The sequence below is a fragment of the Meriones unguiculatus genome (assembly GCF_030254825.1).
Source record: "Meriones unguiculatus strain TT.TT164.6M chromosome 13 unlocalized genomic scaffold, Bangor_MerUng_6.1 Chr13_unordered_Scaffold_39, whole genome shotgun sequence".
Classification (NCBI taxonomy): domain Eukaryota; kingdom Metazoa; phylum Chordata; class Mammalia; order Rodentia; family Muridae; genus Meriones; species Meriones unguiculatus.
In genome coordinates this window covers 1,117,624-1,126,011 of record NW_026843648.1, presented here as the reverse complement: position 1 = coordinate 1,126,011, position 8,388 = coordinate 1,117,624, and the positions used below count along the sequence as shown (strand labels likewise).

Below are 8,388 nucleotides of genomic sequence, written 5' to 3'. Positions count from 1 at the left end.
TTTAACACATTTCATAAATTTTCTCTCTGTATGAATTCTTTCCTGATGACGAAGATTATACAAATGTGGAGTAGCTTCACCATGTAAATACACTCATAGTCTTTTGTTCCAGTATGAATTCTTTCATGACATTGAAGATAATTGTGAAGAGCAAATTTTTATTAGGAGATGACTGTTTTGTGAAAAGGCTTTACCACATAGATTACATTATTAAGGTTTCTCTCAAGGGTGAGGTCTTTTATGTATTAGGAGATGACTGTTACATGCAAAGGCTTTCACACATTGATTACATCCATAAGAGTTCTCTCCAGTGTGAGCTCTTTTTTGTATTAGGAGACTACTGTTACATGCAATGGCTTTATCACCTTAGTTACATTCATAAGGCTTCTCTCCAGTGTGCTTTCTTTATGTCATAGGAGATTACTATTATGTCAAAATGCTTTATCACATTGGTTGCATTCATAAAGTTTCTATCCAGTGTGCTTCTTCTATGTACATGGAGATTATTATGGCGTGCAAAATTTTTCACTCATTGGTTATATTCATAGGGTTTCACTCCAATAAGTGTTCTTGTTCAAGATAAGTCTTACATGAAAAGACTTCATGACATCAGTTATATTCATAAGGATTTTCTGCAACATGAATTTTTATGTCTTCGGAGAACACTGTTATCTGCAAAGGCTTTACCACATTGGTTACATTCATAAGGTTTCTCTCCACTGTCAGTTCTTCTATGTAGCAGGAGATGACTGTTACATGGAAAGGCTTTACCACATTCATTACACCCATAAGGTTTCTCTCCAGTGTTTTTTTATGTCTTAGGAGATGACTGTTCGATGCAAAGGCTTTACCACATTGGTTACATTCATAAGGTTTCTCTCCAGTGTGAGTTCTTTTATGTACTAGAAGGTTACTGTTACATGCAAAGGCTTTACCACATTGGTTACATTCATAAGGTTTCTCTCCACTGTGAGTTCTTCTATGTAGCAGGAGATGACTGTTACATGCAAAGGCTTTACCACATTCATTACACTCATAAGGTTTCTCTCCAGTGTGAGTTCTTTTATGTACTAGAAGACTACAGTTACGTGCAAAGGCTTTACACCATTGGTTACATTCATAAGGTTTCTCTCCATTGTGAGTTCTTTTATGTACTAGGAGACCAGTGTTACATGCAAAGGCTTTACCACATTGGTTACATTCATAAGGTTTCTCTCCAGTGTGAGTTCTTTTATGTACTAGAAGACTACTCTTGAATGCAAAGGCTTTATGACATTGGTTACATTCATAAGGTTTCTCTCCACTGTGAGTTCTTTTATGTACTAGAAGTCTACTGCTACATGCAAAGGCTTTACCACATTGGTTACATTCATAAGGTTTCTCTCCAGTGTGAGTTCTTTTGTGTACTAGAAGACTACTGTTACGTGCAAAGGCTTTACCACATTGGTTACATTCATAAGGTTTCTTTCCACTGTGAGTTCTTCTATGTAGCAGGAGTTGACTGTTACATGCAAAGGCTTTACCACATTCATTACACTCATAAAGTTTCTCTCCAGTGTGAGTTGTTTTATGTATTAGGAGATGACTGTTACGTAGAAAGGCTTTACCACATCGGTTACATTCATGATGTTTCTCTCCTCTATGTATCCTTTTATGTCTTAGGAGATGACTTTTATGTGCAAAGGCATTCCTATATAGGCTACATTCATAGTGCTCTGCACCAGTATGCATACTTTTACATGTGTGGGGACTACTGTGAAGTGCAAAGACTTCATATTGAGTATCTTCAGGGAGTTTGTCTGCACAATGATTGTTTTCATACCTGCAAAGATACTTGGCACATATGACACTTTTTCCACATTCATTACACTAATGGATGTTTTTGACACATGACTTAATTTTGCAATTTGAATTAAAGGTAAAGAAGAATTACATTTTGAGTTTTCATCATTATTTTTATATTTATGATGTTCTTCTCTATGGGTTGTTTTGCATATTTGAAAATACCTGTGATGGTAAAAATATTTTTTTTACCTGGCACACATTTATCATATACTTTCTTCTATAGGATGTTTTACCACATATTTATAGAAAACTAGAATACCTCAGAGCTTTAACACACTAACTGGATTAATAACTTTCCCTATACTGTGCGCCAAACTAAATATGTAAAGATAATTGTTAGAAAAAGAATAATTTGTATATTCCTAAAACTTATATTTTTTGCAGTGTGATTTTGTGAGAATTCCTAATGAAGGTGAATAGCCAGGTAAATGATGTTAGTGTATATTCTGTGAAAATGTGCCAGTACAGGTAAATGCTGACTGATGAGCCAGCAACCAGCTAAGTACTGATGAAATCATATTATTGTTGGTTCTATGGCTGATCACCTGTCATATATTTTGTAAACATTTGTCCTGCCTTACTTATCTATTGGAAATAATAAAGAGCTAACAAGTGATAGCACTGCACAAAATGGAGGACAGAACTTCTGAGTGAGAGAGTGTTGCTGGGAAGGAAGCAAATGATAGGCTACTCACCAGCATGACAGTGAGGTTAACAGATGGACATGACCACGAACAAAGAAGTAGAGCTGGCCATGCATCCGGACACTGTGCTAGGTTTGTGTTAGGGAAAAAAAGGGTTCAGAATCTGCCCAGTTAAATTGCCTAAGCTTTAAAATATTAAAAAGCCTCTGTGTCATTATCTGTACTGCTGGCAGCTGTAAATAGCCCATATAAAGTATAATAGGTATCAATTTTTAAACATCCACTCAAAATGGGGACTACTATACCTTTTAGTTGTTCTGGGTGGTACATTGTTTCTTTCAATATACATATGTTATAATGACTTGTATACATTGTGATACATGATTATATCGCTATTAAAGAATAATAATAAATAACATGATTTCATGATGCATTCACACATATCTGAGTTGTAGGAGACTAAACAAATTTCACTTTTACCTGATAGCGCTAATGAGTAAACAATTTAAACATTGATCTTGTGTAAGTATGATTTCCTTGCATTCTTTCTTAGAGGAGTGCCTTGCAAGCACACATCAAATACCTAACATGGAGGTACATGGTTTAGTAACAAGTTAGACATCATCAATTAATACACTTAAAACAGTTCATTTACACTCTCCCTTCTCTTTCAAAGGTCCGCATATTTTAAAAGGTAAAAAAAAATTCACTGTCCTACTATAGCAGTGAGGTTCCTGTAGGTCTCCAGCATTACATCTTTGTAGAGATTCCTCTGGGAAGGATCCAGCAAAGCCCACTCTTCTCGAGTGAAATTCACATGCACATCATTGTAGGTCAATGCTGTCTAAAATATACACACACATGTACAACAGAAAGCATGATATTTAGAATACTGGAAATGTATCTTTCATTTAAAATATTTTTAAGGGGAGCCAAGATGGCGGCGCCGGGAGAACAGCGCGTCTGAGAAGCAGGACAGCACTCTCCGTGCAGAGACCAGGAGACTGAACTCAGGGCCCTGAAACTACATCGATCGTGTTTCCCAGGTGAGGGGAGGCTCCCACAGCGTGGGAATCGGTCGGGTCCTCTCATGGCTACCCAGCCAGAACCCGGAAGAAATCCCAGGTAACGCAGGCTTTGGGTATCCAGGCTGGAGCCGCAAGCAGGCGTGTCCCAGTCACATTCCCAGACTGATCTGTGGACACAAGGGTACATGAGACTGGGAGTCCCAGTCGTGGGGGAACCCCACGGGGAAGCAGGGTTGCAGGTCTGATCGCAGGTCACCCAGTCTTTCCCCGGAAGGTCTCTGCCACCATCACAGTCGAGCTCCTGCCGTGCAAGGAGAGCTTTGCGCTCAGCTCAGCAGTACAGACAAGCTGCGCACCCCAGTACAACAGGGACTGGGAAACCCTGTCCAGAGAGGACCCCACAGAGAAGGAAGAAACCGTGCTGCTGGGGTCACCTAGGGAAAGTCTAGCAGACTGCAAATTGCAAACAGGTGAGTACAGCCACCCATCACAGATCTGGGCCCAAACAGGGAACACAGAGTGATTGGAAACTCAGCTCCCGCAGACTAGCAGGTGGGCGCACGCTCCACCAGCTCAGAGGCCTGCTTCATAGCAACTACTCCTTACAGACAGAACTGAGTGCCCCAAGACACCAGAGCAGTACTCACCCGCCACAGATTATCTCTTGGGTTCTGGGGCACAGAGCCCCAACCTCAGACCTACAAAAGACTGGGAACCCTGAGATCAACCCCCAGATACTGCTCCAAGGGGCAACCAGTTATCCCTAACAAAAGTGACCAAACCACGGGACACAGAGGTTACAGCAGCTGATCACTAAATTTACAGCAAGAAAATCCAGAAGGAGGGCAGCTGTCTCCAGTACTTCTCCTGGTGAGAGGAGAGCCCTCTTGACTAATCAGGACCACAGTTACCACCCAGGTCTCTATGTCTGAGGTGAGCTGTAGCAACTCCTGAAAAACACCAGACATCCAGGGACTATACCCAAAAAGCTGAGAAGGCTTCCTTCAGGAAAAAGCATTTTCCTGCCAAAGGGATTCTCTCAACTACAACAGTCCAGGAACAACCAGAAACTAAATTCAAACAACTAAGATAGCCCAATGGGTAGAGGACAGCATAAAAGTTCAACCAACAAAAGCCAGGGCATTATGGCATCTCCAGAAGCCAGTTATCCAGGGGCAAATAGCCCTAGACACCCCAGCATAAATGAAATTCAAGGAGACGACCTAACATCTATGCTCAAGAAGATGATAACAGAGGAAACAAATAAAATATGAAAAGAAATAGAAGAAGCTGCAGCCAAACGGTATGTGGCCTTTAAAGAGGAAATGCTTAAATCACTGAATGAAATAAAAGAAACAGTGGATTGTTCAAACAAACAGCTGAAGGAATTGACAGAAAAACATGAAAATACACTCAGACAGGGGAAGGAAACCAACAAAATAGCTCAAGACCTGAAGATAGAATTGGAAAAATTAAAAAAAAAACACAAATGGAAGAAATTGTGGAGAGAAAGAACTTAGGGAAGAAAGCAGGAAGTACAGAGGTTAGCATAAACAATAGGCTATAAGAAATGGAAGAAAGAATCTCAGGTGTGGAAGATACAATTGAAGAAATAGATGTATCTGTCAAAGAAAATGTTAAATCTAAAAAATTCCTCACACAGACCATCCAAGAAATTCAAGACAACATAAAAAGACAAAACCTAAGAATAATAGGAATAGAGGAAAAAGAAGATTCCCTGCACCAAGGCCCAGAAAATATTTTCAACAAAATCATTGAAGAAAATTTCCCCAACTTAAAGGAGAGGCCAATAAGAATACAAGAGGCCTATAGAACACCCAATGAATTAGACCAGAAAAGAAAATCCTCCCGCCTCATAATAATTAAAATTGTAAGTATACAGAACAAAGAAAAAATACTAAAAGCTGCAAGAGAAAAAGGCCAAGTAACATATAATGGCAAACCCATTAGAATCACACCTGACTTTTCAACAGAGACTAGGGCCTGGACAGATATCATGCAGACCCTAAGAGAACACAGATGTCAGCCCAGGCTACTATACCCTGCAAAACTCTCAGTCCTCATAGACGGAGAAAACAAGATATTCAATGACCAAAACAAATTTCAACAATACCTACAAACAAATCCAGCATTACAGAAGACACTGGAAGGGAAAATACAACCCAAGAAAGCTAGCTACATTCAAGAAAACACAGGAAATAACCCTACTACAGTAAAACAAAAAACAACCAAGCACACAACCGTATGACCACAGCCAACATCAAGTTCAAAGGATCTAACAGCCACTGGTCATTACTCTCTCTCAATATCAATGGACTTAATTCTCCAATAAAAAGACACAGACTAACAGAATGGATGCGTAAACAAAACGAAGCAATCTGCTGTATACAAGAAACACACCTATGTCACAAAGAAGCAAATAGACACAAGAAGCAAGCAGGAGTAGCCATTCTAATATCTGATAAAATAGTCTTTCAACCAAAATTAATCAAAAGAGATGGGGAAGGACACTTCATACTCATCAAGGGAAAATTCCAAGAAGACAACACAATCCTGAACATCTATGCCCCAAATACAAGGGCACCCACATTTGTGAAAGAAACATTGATAAAACTTAAACCACATATAGATCCCCACACACTAATAGTGGGAGACTTCAACACCCCACTCTCAACAAAGGACAGGTCAACAAAACAGAAATTAAACAAAGAAACAATATCTCTAACAAAGGTCATGAATCAAATGGACCTAACAGACATTTACAGAACCTTACACCAAAACACAAAAGAATTTACCTTCTTCTCAGCACCTCATGGAACCTTCTCCAAAATAGACCACATAGTTGGTCACAAAGCAAGCCTCAACAAATACAGGAAGATTGAAATAATCCCTTGTATCCTGTCTGATCACCATGGAATAAAGCTGGACCTCAGTAACAACAGAAATAGCAAAAAGCCTACACATACATGGAAACTGAACAACTTGCTACTAAAAGAGAGCTGGGTCAGGGAAGAAATAAAGAAAGAAATTAAAATCTTCCTAGAACTCAATGAAAATGAAGACACAACATACCCAAACTTGTGGGATACAATGAAAGCAGTGCTAAGAGGAAAGTTCATAGCACTAAGTGCCTTCAAGAAGAAATCTGAGACAGCGCATTCAAGCAACTTAATGGCTCACTTAAAAACCCTAGAAAAAGAAGAAGCAGATACACCAAGAAGGAGCAAACGGCTGAAAATAATCAAACTCAGGGCTGAAATCAATCAATTAGAAACAAATAAAACAATTCAAAAAATCAATGAAACCAAGAGCTGGTTCTTTGAGAAAATCAACGAGATAGACAAACCCTTAGCCAAGCTAATTAAAAGTCAGCGAGACACCATCCAAATCAACAAAATCAGAAATGAAAAGGGGGACATAACTACAGACACTGAGGAAATCCAAGCAATCATTAGGACTTACTTCAAAAGTCTATACGGAACAAAATTTGAAAATTTAAATGAAATGGACAATTTTCTTGCTCGATTCCACTTACCAAATCTAAATCAGGACCAGGTAAATCAATTAAATAGTCCTATATCCCCCAAGGAAATAGAAGCAGTCATCAAAAGTCTCCCATCCAAAAAAAGCCCAGGACCTGATGGTTTCAGTGCAGAATTCTACCAGACATTCAAAAAAGAGCTACCTCCAATTCTCTTCAAACTATTCCACAAAATCGAAACAGAAACAGTACCAAACTCATTCTATGAAGCCACAGTCACCTTGGTACCTAAACCTCACAAAGACCCAACCAAAAAAGAGAACTTCAGGCCAATCTCCCTTATGAACATTGATGCAAAAATACTCAACAAAATACTCGCAAACCGAATACAAGAACACATCAAAGATATCATCCACCATGACCAAGTAGGCTTCATCCCAGGTATGCAGGGGTGGTTCATTATACGGAAATCCATCAATGTGATCCACCATATTAACAAATTGAAAGAAAAAAAACCACATGAAAATCTCCCGAGATGCTGAAAAAGCCTTTGACAAAATCCAACATCCATTCATGTTTAAAGTACTGGAGAAATCAGGGATACAATGCACATATCTAAACATAGTAAAGGCAATATACAGCAAACCTATAGCCAACATCAAACTGAACGGAGAGAAACTTAAAGCAATCCCACTGAAATCAGGGACAAGAAAAGGCTGCCCACTCTCTCCATATCTCTTCAACATAGTTCTGGAAGTCCTTGCTATAGCAATAAGACAGTTGAAGGAGATCAAGAGGATACAAATTGGAAAGGAAGAAGTCAAATCATCACTATTTGCAGATGATATGATAGTATACGTGAGTGACCCCAAAAACTCTACCAGGGAACTCTTACAGCTGATTAACACTTTCAGCAAAGTGTCCGGATACAAAATTAACTCAAAAAATCAGTAGCCCTCCTATATACAAAAGACAAAAGGGCTGAGAAAGAAATTAGAGAAACAACACCCTTCACAATAGCCACAAATGACATAAGGTACCTTGGTATAACCCTAACCAAGGAAGTCAAAGACTTGTATGAAAAAAATTTCAAGTCTCTGAAGAAAGAATTAGAAGAAGATATCAGAAGATGAAACTATCTCCCATGCTCATGGCTTGGCAGGATTAAAATAGTAAAAATGGCCATTTTACCAAAAGCTATCTACAGATGCAGAAATTGTGGTACATCTATACAATGGAGTATTACTCTGCAATGAAAAATAAGGAAATCATGAAATTTGCAGGCAAATGGTGGGACCTGGAAAGGATCATCCTGAGTGGGTTGTCCCAGAAGCAAAAAGACACACAAGGTATATACTCACTCATATAG

General features: G+C 39.0%; 1 pseudogene; it reads right to left on the bottom strand.

Moving 5' to 3' along the window:
• Window positions 1-652: 652 nt before the first annotated feature.
• LOC132651079 (zinc finger protein ZFP2-like) lies at window positions 653-1,470 on the bottom strand (annotated as a pseudogene).
• Between the last annotated feature and the right edge of the window lie 6,918 nt (window positions 1,471-8,388).